Here is a 12,974-nt window from a genome sequence, read left to right as displayed (position 1 = left end):
TGCAGTTCTGCTAAGTCACTACATTTTAGCAAAGTTCCTTTGCTTCTGCAAAGTTTTTACAATTTCTGCAACTTTTCAGCTTTTTCAGCTAGTTTCAGCAGACAGCTTCAGCTTTAAAGCATCCACACTGCATTTTCGCAGGAAATGCAAATTTTTCTAGTTATTATTATTATTCTTCAAGTTGCTTCCGTACATTTTTCGCCGTATAACTACTTCCACAATTTTCAGCCGATTTTCACCGTTCAAATTTTAAACTATTCTGCTATTTCTGCTAATGTGCGCTATATCTTTTGGTATTTTTTGCTGTTATACTTTTTAAAATATTAATCTTTTTATGCAATTTTTTGTCCCATTGAAATGAATGGAAAACTTCCAAAATTCTGCTAAAACTTGCTAATTTTTGAAACTTAACTACTTTTTCCTACTTTCACGTAGAACAACCATTCAAACTTTAAAATGTTCTCAAATTATTGGGCTATTCAGGTATAAATCAGCTTTTTCATATCTGTTACAGTTTTCATCTTATCCCTCTTTAAGTTTTGAGTTTCATTTTTGTGATTTTTCACAAAATACATGCGTTGTTATGGTTGCTATGCACTTGGCTTCCAGTGTGCCACTGAAGGTTTTGCAGTCTTCTCTTCATGTCCGAACAACTTCTTGCTACTTGCTCAATTTTCACTCAACTTCCACAAATTATATATCAAAACGTAGGTATTTTTGCTGGCTTTCAGAAAATGTCACTATCGTTGTTGTGAGATTTATAGAATTTTGGCAAATCTCCTCAGACCAACACAAAGTCGCAAAACTCTCCATAGAAAGTCAATGGAGAGCTTGTTCAAAATCACCGCTTGATTTCTGTAATGAGAGGCATATTCGAATCGTCATATCTCCTTAACGAAGCAAAGTTAAGACATAAGGCTTGTCCCAGTATATCTTCAGACACTCCTGACGCTCACAATTCAAGAATTTCTTTCTCACCTATTACCGTTCTGAAATGAGTTAGACTTGTTTGAGGGTAGGAAATTCGTCCCTCGCTCAGATTTCTTCAGATTTCAAACTCTGGAAATGAGACACTTTTTTCTCTCGTCATATCTTTTTGATAGATTTCCACAGAGACCTGAAAATTTCCATGACTGTTCACCAAAGCCTGCTGTCTCTTACGGTGAAAGAATGATATCGATACTCCAAATAGATTTAGAGTTAGAAAGCGTTGTTTGAGGGCAAGTCAAGGCAGATTTTGCTTGCCTCTAATCAGTTATGTTGTATTAGAAGTCAAATATCGTCAATAATTCATATTTTAATGATAAATTGTCAACACTTTAAGATTCCCCCATCTCTTCTGAACAAAACGGTGTAAGAATGACTGTTCTAGCCCCTACGGTTAGGAAATTATGGCCATTTGTTTGAGAGGAATCCTCACTATGAGAAATTCACTGCAGAAATCCTGTCTCTGTGCTCTGTGTATGGAAGAAATATAGTATCATCAGAATCCAACTATTTTTATACACTGAATTTATAACACTGAATTTTTATCCTCCAAATTTCCCTGCAAAAATATTCACCTGCAAAAATTCACCTGCAAAAAATTCAACTGCAAAAATTCACCTGCAAAAAATTCACCATCAAATATTCACCTGCAAAAATTCACCTGCAAAATTCACCTGCAAAATTCACCTGCAAAAAATTCACCATCAAATATTCACCTGAAAAAAATTCACCTGCAAAAAATTCACCGTCAAATATTCACCAGCAAAAAATTCACCTGCAAAAATTCACCTGCAAAAATTCAACTGCAAAAGTGATGAACTTAAATGACCCAAGCCAGAGCAATCAGCACTAGATCGAGTCGAGCGGCTCTCAGCCAATTAAATTACGCTGTTTGATCACATGACATCGTTAGCCAGCAGTGTGTCTCCTAGAAGATAGCTGTTTAGAGGTGAGGGATTAAGGCTGTATCCCAATTCAGGGTCTGCAGCCTTAAAGTCGCAGCCTCAACGATCTTCAAGGGCACAGTGCTCAAAGACCGCTAAGGCCGGAAGTGCGAGGCTCGTGAAATGGGACGGTCTAGCCTCCGTCAAGCGCTTCCCAGGTTGCCTAGCAACCATAACACCAACCGCTGGAAACGTTTCATACAGCTTTGTTTGACAAATGAAGGAGAACATATTTTGTTCGTGTGTTTGTTTCTACACCAGCTTTGTGTGATTTAATAAGTATCTGAGGCTGAGACCACAGGACTGTAAAACATGATTGTTGGCCTTCATTTCTGTACTGAACAGTCATTTAAGATTAGCTAGTAAACAACAATTAGCCAATGTTGTTCATGAGACTAAAGTCAGTGTAAATATGATATGGCCAATATTATAGTTATTATATTAATCATTATAAGTTATTACAGCAGTGAGTTTGAACTCTCAAATCAAATAACTTCTATTGTCACATCACATGTGCAGGTACACTGGTACAGCACATGTGAGTGAACTCTGTCTAATACTGAGCTTCAGTAAAGATTCAAGTTCCAGTTATTTATATTTCCTATCACCTTAAATCTTCACTCAAAGACAAATATCTTTGACAGTGCATATATAGGTGTATTATATATATAAGAGACAAATGTTGTTCGTTTAATATGTTGGCATTACTAAATTTGGCTCAATGCTTACATATATGTGTAAAAAGAAAATGTACGAGCTGTGAAAACTGTTTCTAATAAACAAAGAGTAGACTGATATATTAAATATTCCTTTATTGGGTGAGAAAAATCAGACCATGTCATAACTGCTTTAAGTCACACAGAATAGATATCAGAGCCTTAAACAGGCTGACTTCTGCTAAATGGGTCAAACTGGGCAGAAACTATACAAACACATAACATCCTTATAGAATATGATCTAACACTATAGATCAACTTACCTCAGAATATATAAAGTATAGAAACAATTACAGCAATATGATGCAACAAACACAGCAGTGCTACTAATCCAAAATACTCAAAGCTTCATAGAACTGAAACAAACATTTATTTTTAGCTCCATTCTGCTGCTGATACATACTTTAGGTTTCTGAATATTAAACTTGTTGCTGCCTTTCATAGTGTGTAACTTGAAGGCCCTGAGTACTTTCTCCCACACTGAAAACACTGGGATGATAACATTATTTGAACATTACCTAATAAGACTGATTCAGGACAGACAATTAGTTCTTTTAAACTTTTCTAGCAGTCCTTCACAAACAGGGAACAGTCTGTCTATTCTCTCCATCTGCCAGCTGCTGCTGGCTCTTCCTCCTCCTCTTCCTCACACACTGCTGAGTTTGTCCTGGTGGATCATCAGGGGTGCAAAGCCTCACAGATGATGTGCAGCAGTGGGTCCCTCAGTCTGTCCTCACTCTGGACACTTGCAGTTGTCACACATGGAAATCAAATGTGTGATAAGCTGCAGGATTCAAACACAAGTGTAACTTATAAATACATGTTCATACTTTTATTCCACAATCAGAGAGAAAGAAACAGAGAGAGTGTGCAGGACAGACAGACAGGTGACAGTCTCAGGTGTACACTCTGCTACAAAACAGCACAAGAGAAGGAGGATTTAGTGTTTGTGTTATTACGAGTGCTAAACAAGAAGAGTTCCCAGATGGTACAGTGGACACATGTGTGACTCCTGTGATTAAAGCATCTTTCTTTCAGCTTAATGAGTGAACCGTCAGCTCGTTCAAACACACGTTAAAGTCCGTTTGGCTCGACACCACCGAACAGAGGCAGCAATATAACATAGCTAACATTAACAGTGCAGTGAATCCTGCTTGTGCCGTCATATTCAGGACTGCAAACCGAGCAGCATCACTGACTTTCAGCTTGTTGTGTTTGTGGACTTTAATTATCTTTAATTTAATTGACTTTAATTATCCATAAAATCATCACATTCTCTGTAAGAGAATCAATGAGTACTAAAAATGTGCACCTTTACCTGTGTGTTTTCTGGAACAGGAACAGGGTGATATCTGTGACACAACTCCCACAGCTGGTTGGGACTCGTGTTGTTTTCTGTTCGCAGTGGATGGTTGTCCCATCCACTGCAAAATGTATTAAAATCATCCTCCAGTCGAGGAAGAAAGATGTAATGGCAGCAAAAGAGGTGTGCAGCATTTGAAATGTCAAGAAGGCCTTCTTCCTCAAGGTTGTGAAGAACATCGTAGTAAATGCATGCAACGGCCACCCAGAGGTCTCTCCACAGTCGCTCTATTCTGAAATAATATATAAAAATATTTAAATTAGGTATGGCCTTTCTTTGGTGTGTATGAGAAATTCCTGCTTGTTTCTAACCCTACATGAAATGTGTGCATGACAACAGTAATAATACATTATCAGGGCATGTAGGAAGGACCCAGGCATATCACTTAAAAGGTGCCAAAAGGGTTGTAATGATCAGTGGCAATACATGAGATGACAACCAGACCATTAACACAGAATGAACATTCAGGAAAGAAGTAACAGACTGGAAAAGGTGTGTGAATAACTAAAAATAGGGCAGCGTCCTGAAGGCTCTTTGTGGTTTGTAGGACCTGTCCAATATTTTCTTCCTTGAGGGGTAAATAATGGAAATTGAAAGAAACAACAACAACAACAACAACAACACACCTGACACATATGAGACAATATATCCTGCTGGATAGGGCACTGTTCTCTAAAGACATTTTACTATAAAACTTTTTCATAAAACTATTGTTACGTTCTTTGTCTAGGCGAGTATCGAACGCAACAAGAAGTTGGCCCACCCACACACCACCCAACTAAGTACACAAACCACAATATCTTCTAAAAGTGCTAAGCAGCCATTTATTTTGCTTCAGCTGTGAGCAGTGCCAAAAATAACAAACAAAACTCCCTACTGGTCCCTATGCTGTCCTACACAAAATAAAAACCAACCAAAAGACAATCCACTTACCTAACTTTCTAACAAAAAACAGGAGAAAACTTAATCAACAAAAATGGCTTCTCACGCCTACTAGACTGCTGCAGTGAAGGATATATATATATACATACATACATACACACACACACACACACACACACACACACACACACACACACACACACACACACACACACACACACACACACACACACACACACACACACACACACACACACACACACACACACACACACACACACACAAGTGGAACATGGTGGATACACAGACGGACCAGCCAGCACAAAGACAGAAGACGCGACTTAAATACACACAGAGAAACACAGGAAGATTACACACAGGTGGGGAACACAGCTGGGAATAATCAACCAGACGAGACAGAGGTAAAACTGAACACACTCACATGAGACGCAGACCTTCACAATAAAACAGGAAATGAGAACACTACACCAAGACGAAGACCTGACACAGAGACAGAATGACACATGGACCCTGAACTAAACTAAACGTAAGATACAACCGAGAACAAAATCCTTAAACATGACATAAAACAAAACACTGACAACATTAAATCATAACATTATACCCTTTAAATGTTTGTATTTTTAAATAATGGAAATAAAGCTGCAACACCTTCCATCTTATGTCAGAAACATTTGAGGTTGACAGTATTTTATGAGAACAAACCTTTGATTGTGCACACTCATTCCTGAAATGAAACTGCCTCTTCCTGTGCCACGAACAGTAAACATCAGCCGTGCAACCTCCACATTTTCCCATCCGTGGTTGCCACGAACCCTGAAAACAAAGAAAAGTACCTCAAAACATTCGAAGCTTTAAACAAACTTAGATCTGATAATAAAGAACTACTTATGCCTTAATCAGAGTGTTTTTAAAAAATGTAAAAGAATCCTTAAAATCTTTGAATGCTACTGCTCTAGAAGGCATAAAAAAAAAAAAAAAAATTGTCTCATGAATGCACTTTCCAGCATGTGTCAGTATGAAGTTTAATTTAACACAGCTGTTAAAACATTTTTCAGGATTTACCGGGTTGGTAACAATTATTTAGATTTATTGAATTTATAGGAAATTACACAAGTGCCATCTTGTATCATTATGATCTGTGTAAAGAGACAAGTTTAAGAATATTTTTGCAAAAATACGTTAAAGTTGGAAGTAATTGGCCGATGTTCCAATCTTGAAGATCAGCTGTGCCCATTTGTTGCACATTGTGGGAATGGAGAAGTTGAGGCCCTTGCAGGCTACCCACAATTTTCCCCAAACTGAGCGACCCAGCTAATTCAACACCTTTACCAAGCAGTGCTGTTATGTAATTGGATACAAGGGTGAGACAGTAATATTTTCCTCCTTGGTTGTAGCTCCCTGACATTACAAGGGTAATCATTTTATGATGTCGGGTTCAGTGTTACACCAGGATTTCAAATACAATATCATCATCAATAAGAATTAGTATTAGCATTTCAGAATTGTAGGTAACCACTTTTAAATGCCATAGACTACTTATTTGTTTAATTTGATGTATTCTCTCTAGGAGAGCGCAGAGGAATATCCCGCTTTAACTTATGCTATCTGTTTAAGTTTAGATTTGTAAAGATATTGACCATATCCTTTTCTGAAAGTGTGGATATAATGGATGGGGTAAGGTACTGTCATGCCACAACTTTATAGTTGTTAAATTCTGGGTACAAGTATACATGCCCATCTTGTACATGTTTTTTAATATTATTATCATCATCATCATCATCATCATCATCCTCCTCCTCCTCCTCCTCCCCAATTACATGTTTCTTTTAATCAGGTTATGCTGTTTTAATGACTTTACAGTATAATTTACATTGTGTTCCTTCAATTTTCCCTAATTGTATGTTATATTAATCCCATATTTCCGTTTTAATATTTCTAATGTTTGCATTGTTTTCTTCACTGCCTGGTCTGCTTTTGTCTCGCCTGTATGGATGCATTTACACCTAAATTTCCCCAACAAATGATGTTTTAATTCACAACTATTCCAGTGAAACACGAGTCCCCCCATCTTTCCTGCTACCGGTCTCGAGTTTTTGGTCACCAAAGCATACACCAACTTCATACTGACGGACATATCACTGCCCTATTCCCGCCTTGTCTGACCGTGTTTTGTGGCTTTGGTTCACTTTACCTCACTCTTCCCCATTCTTGTCATTAAATCAGGCCGTTCTGCAACCATGGCAGCCATTCACTCTATGGCTTTATTCATGGTGTATTTTACCCCTTCACCAAATGCCGTTCTCGTTTCCCACATTATATTTGCACTGTTCGCTCATCTATCAACATCTGCGGAGTATGGTTTTGTACCGAGTATCCTATTTTGTAGAGCACAGCATGTAAAGGTTAGCTCGGTTAGCAGGATGGTAGCATGTAGCGCTTAGTGAGACACGCATCAGACGAGTTGAGCAAAGACCCCGTCTGTGTACTTTATACGTGACCAACGGATTTAAATAAAATTAACGTTTCAAAAGACAAACTTGAAGATAAAACATAATATACTTACCGGAGAACCGCCAGGGTTTGCCGCTGCCATCTTGCCGCTCCTGAATTCAAAACTGCCTCTGCAGACAGGCAGGGAGGCGCGAAATTTTCTTTGAGTTAGTCAAACGTTTTCCTCAGTTCGAGTAGATGATAAAATAAAAGAAAAATGAATGGGATTTTAAGTAGGACTAGGCGTCCTGTAATGATCTCTATTTAGGAGAAAACTTAATCCTCACCTCTAAACAGCTCTCTTTTCAGGAGACACACTGCTGGCTAACGATGTCATGTGATCAAACAGCGTAATTTAATTGGCTGAGAGCCGCTCGACTCGATCTAGTGCTGATTGCTCTGGCTTGGGTCATTTAAGTTCATCACTTTTGCAGTTGAATTTTTGCAGGTGAATTTTGCAGGTGAATTTTTGCTGGTGAATATTTGACGGTGAATTTTTTGCAGGTGAATTTTTTCAGGTGAATATTTGATGGTGAATTTTTGCAGGTGAATTTTGCAGGTGAATTTTGCAGGTGAATTTTTGCAGGTGAATATTTGATGGTGAATTTTTGCAGGTGAATTTTGCAGGTGAATTTTGCAGTTGAATTTTTGCAGGTGAATTTTGCAGGTGAATATTTTTGCAGGGAAATTTGGAGGATAAAAATTCAGTGTTATAAATTCAGTGTCTAAAAATAGTTGGATTCTGATGATACTATATTTCTTCCATATCTGTGTGTGTAAAAACGGCTGCACCTGTTTTGGCGGGAAAAAGTACACAGCCTCTCTGATTGGTGGATTCAAATTTAGCAGCTCCCAGGCTGCTTGACTGAGCTAGAAACTTGATTTTCTCTCCCTGTGTGTGTGTGTGTGTGTGTGTGTGTGTGTGTGTGTGTGTGTGTGTGTGTGTGTGAGAGAGAGAGGGAGAGAGAGAGAGAGAAAGCCTTTTTATGGGATGATCTCATTGTAAGATTCAAATTCAATATATTTAGACTGGTTGACTGAATTGGATCCTGTGTGTGTGTGTGTGTGTGTGTGTGTGTGTGGAGAGAGAGAGAGAGAGAGAGAGAGAGCCTTTTTATGGGATGATCTCATTGTAAGATTCAAATTCAATATATTTAGGTTGGCTGAATTGGATCTTGTGTGTGTGTGTGTGTGTGTGTGTGTGTGTGTGTGTGTGAGAGAGAGAGAGAGAGAGAGAGAGAGAGAGAGAGAGAGAGCCTTTTTATGGGATGATCTCATTGTACGATTCAAATTCAATATATTTAGACTCGTTGACTGAATTGGATCTTGTATGTGTGTGTGTGTGTGTTTGTGTGACAGAGAGAGAGAGAGAGAGAGAGAGAGAGAGAGAGAAAGCCTTTTTATGGGATGATCTCATTGTAAGATTCAAATTCAATATATTTAGACTGGTTGACTGAATTGGATCTTGTGTGTGTGTCTCTCTCTGTGCATGTGTGTTTCCATATGTGTCCATATTTATGATTGTGTGGCTGTTATATATTTTTTTTTTTTTGCCGATTTTTTTCATTTAACAAGTATATTTGAAGGACCCTTAGCATGTTCAGCATTTTTTCAGCTGTCCATTTTGCTTTTCCAATTTTTCTGTTTAAGTTATTACTATTGTGCTAAATCATAGCATTTCTGCTGTTTTATAAGATTTGTGCTAAATATAGTATTTCTGATTAATTATAGTTTTCTACCAAATCATAGTACAGTATTTTTGCTTTTATAGGATTTTTATAGGATATTTATATTGCTTAATATAGTACTTCTGCTTATTATAGGATTTGTGCTTAATAAAGTATTTCTGCTAAATGTAGTATTTATGCTTAATCATAGTATTTCTATATATTTCTGCCAGGTCCCCAGGCAGCCAATCCTCTGTGAGGACTGAGGCATTCAAATTTACATATCAGGGCCTGCACGGCTTCCCAGCCAGCCAATCATATCTGAGGGATGAGACATTCAAATTTACAAATCAGGGTCTGGACGGCTTCTCAGCCAGCCAATCATATATGTGGGCTGAGGCATTCAAATTTGCATATTGGGGCCTTCGTGGCTTCTAAGCCAACAAGTCATCGATGTCATATATCTCTAAAAATTCATATTTTAATGATAAATTGTCAACACTTGACGATTCCCCCATCTCTTCTGGACAAAACGGTGTAAGAATGACCGTTCTGGCCAATACAGTTAGGAAATTATGGTGATTTGTTTGAGGGGAATCCTCACTATGAGAAATAGACTACAAAAATCCTGTCTCTGTGCTGTGTGTGTGCACCTGTTTTGGCGGGAAAAAGTACACAGCCTCTGTGGATTCAAATTTAGCAGCTCCCAGGCTGCTTGACTGAAAACATGCTTCTCTCCCTGTGTGTGTGTGTGTGTGTGTGTGTGTGTGTGTGTGTGTGTGTGTGTGTGCATGAGAGAGAGAGAGAGAGAGAGAGACCCTCTTTAGGGCAGCATCTCATTGTTGGAAAAAAATATAATATATTCAGACTGGTTGACTGGCATAGACCCTGCCTGTGTGTCTCTGTCTCTGTACATTTGTGTATCCATATTTGATTTTGTGTGTATTTGTTGATTTGTGTATCCATATTTGATTTTGTGTGTAACTGTTGGCTGTTCTTATTTGTATTTCTAAATGTAGTTTTATTTTATTTTTTCACAGGTGAACAAAAATTAGTTTTGAGCAAACTTAACTATGTTCCTTTTTATTCAGCTTGTCATTTTACCTTTCCAATATTTTCACTTAAGTTATTACTATTCTGCTCAATCATAGTATCTGTTCTAAATCATTGTTATTGAGCTATATTGTAGGATTTCTGCTAAATCATAGTATTTCTACTATATTATATTTTTCTTTCTAAATATATCATTTCTGCTATAGAGTAGTATTTCTGCTATGTTATAATATTTATGCTAAACTGGAGTATTTTTGCTAAAACATAGTATTTATTTAAAATTACAATACTGATAGTATATTACAGTGTCTCTGGTAAATCACAGCATTTCTGCTATGTTGTACTGTTTTTCTAAATCACATTATTTCTGTAATGTTTAAGAATGTTTGGCTAAATATATTCTTTCTGTTATCTTATACTATTTCTCCTAAATTCTTGTATTTTTGGGAAGTTATCGTGTTTCTGGTAAGTTACAATATTTCTGCTAAGTTCTGCTATGCTATTGTATTTCTGCCAAGTATTATGTTTCCTCTAAGATATTGCAGTTCTGCTAAGTTACTACATTTTAGCAAAGTTCCTTTGCTTCTGCAAAGTTTTTACAATTTCTGCAACTTTTCAGCTTTTTCAGCTAGTTTCAGCAGAAAGCTTCAGCTTTAAAGCATCCACACTGCATTTTCGCAGGAAATGCAAATTTTTCTAGTTGTGTGGATGCTGGAGGCATCCACACTATTGAGTTCCTGTTTCTCTTTATTCTTTATTGTGTGGATGCCCTTAAAGGGCTTCCACACTATTGAGTTCCTGTTTCTCTTTATTCTTTATTATTATTGTGTGGATGCCCTAAAGGGCTTCCACACTATTGTTTTCCTGTTTCTCTTTCTTCTTTATTATTATTCCCCTAGTTGCTTCCGTACACTTTTTGGCACTTATCTACTCCCTCAGTTTTCAGCCGATTTTCTCCGTTCAAACTCTAAACTGTTCTGCTCTTTCTGCTAATGCCGGCTATGACTTTTGGTGTTTATTACTGTTATACTTTTTAAAATATTACACTTTTTTCCTTTAATTTGTCCCATTGAAATGAATGGGAAACTTCCACAATTCTGCTAAAACTTGCTTGTTTTTGAAACTTAACTACTTTGTCATACTTTCACCTAGAAACTCCATTCAAACTTTAAAATGTTCTCAGACTATTGGGCTATTCCTGAATGATTCAGCTTTTTCAGATCTTCTACCGTTTTAATTTTATACCTCTTTAAGTTTTCAGTTGCAAAATTGTGATTTTTCAGAAAATACATGCGTTGCTATGGTTGCTATGCAATTAAGTCAGAGTGAGTGCTGGTCCGTTCTGAATTTTCTCTTCATGTCTAAACAACTTCTTGCTACTGACTCAATTTCCACTCAACCCCACAAATTATACATCAAAACGTAGGTATTTTTGCTGGCTTTCAGACAATGTCACTATCTTTATTGTGAGATTTACCGTTTTTTTGCAATTTGCCTCGGAGTGACACAGGTCTCAATACTCCCCATTCAAAGTCTATGGGGAGGTTTTGAAATTCAGAGCTGAAATTCTGTAACGGGAGGCATTTTAAAATCGCCATATCTCTTTAACAAAGCAAAGTTAGGACATGAGGCTTGTGCCAATATATCTTCAGACACTGCTGACACTCACAGTGCAAGCAGTTTTTACAATTATCTTACCGTTGAGCAATGAATTACGTTTGTTTGAGGGTGGAAATCTGTCCTTCTCTCAGTCTTCAAACTCTGGAAATGAAGCCGTTTCTTCTCTCGTCATATCTCCGCGACGGAGGTAGAACGAGCTATGAAAATCGCAGTCAAAATACACCAAAGTCCGCTGATTCACCCAGTACAAGAACTATGCTGCTAGCCCTCCTAGTTTTTGAGTTACACAACGTTTTGTAACTCCAAAAAACGGCGTTTTTCGCCTCTCACCGCGATCTATTTCTGACTGCCCAAGTATCTGTCTTTCAGACCGCCGCCCCCTTTCCAGGTGGCGCAATCAGTAATGACACGGCTCTGCAGCTCAAAGGTCGTGGGTTCAATCCCACCTTGGTCCACGTTTTTTTTTTTCACTACAAATTTATACACTATCACAGACCTGTAATTTATATTGCTAATTTATTACAATTCTGCAAAGTTTTATGATTTTAGCAGCTTTTCTAATATGGACCTCAGATTCTTGTCAACACCACATGGCAGAAATACATACAAGTAAACAGCCTGATGAAGCAGACAGAAGCAGTACCTCTGATTGGTGAATTTGAGCAGAACCAGGTTGTTCTGCCTCTTTTGAGCAGAAATTCTGCTGATTCATCTCTTTTCAGCGCAACGTTCTGCTTCTTTACCTCTTTTCAGCTGAAATTCTGCTGATTCACCTCTTTTCTGCAAAATTTTCAGCCTTTTCACCTCTTATCAGCACAATTCTCAGCAGCTTCTGCTCATTTGAGCAGAATTGTCTGTCTCTCCTCCTCTTTTTGAGGGAGAGTTTAGCTCAGTGACATGAGCAGCTGCCTTGAGACCAGCAGGGCCAGGTTCGAATCCTGCTCAGGGCGACATGTTTTTTTTTTTTTTTCACCATGCAACTTTTGCAACTTTTCATCTTTTCAGCTTTTCAGCAGACAGCTTCAGCGTTAAGGCATCCACACAGCATTTTCAAGAGAATGTAAATTGTGTGGATGCCCTAAAAGGGCTTCCACACTATTGAGTTCCTGTTTCTCTTTATTCTTTATTTTTCTTTTTCAAGTTGCTTCCGTGACGTTTTTGGACTTTATCTACTCCCTCAGTTTTCAGCCGATTTTCTCCGCTCAAACTCTATACTGTTCTGCTCTTT

General features: G+C 37.9%; 1 long non-coding RNA gene across 1 annotated transcript; it reads right to left on the bottom strand.

Moving 5' to 3' along the window:
- Nucleotides 1-3,372: 3,372 nt before the first annotated feature.
- Nucleotides 3,373-7,755, bottom strand: LOC120437339. Its single transcript, XR_005611037.1, has 5 exons — nucleotides 7,694-7,755; nucleotides 7,480-7,537; nucleotides 5,619-5,729; nucleotides 3,966-4,242; nucleotides 3,373-3,431 (listed from the first exon to the last, which is right to left on the bottom strand). It is a non-coding gene; the product is annotated as an uncharacterized LOC120437339 (long non-coding RNA).
- Between the last annotated feature and the right edge of the window lie 5,219 nt (nucleotides 7,756-12,974).

Source organism: Oreochromis aureus, unplaced genomic scaffold (assembly GCF_013358895.1).
Source record: "Oreochromis aureus strain Israel breed Guangdong unplaced genomic scaffold, ZZ_aureus HiC_scaffold_97, whole genome shotgun sequence".
Classification (NCBI taxonomy): Eukaryota; Metazoa; Chordata; class Actinopteri; order Cichliformes; family Cichlidae; genus Oreochromis; species Oreochromis aureus.
Note: the sequence above shows the minus strand (reverse complement) of the source record. Positions and strands in the feature narration are given on the sequence as shown.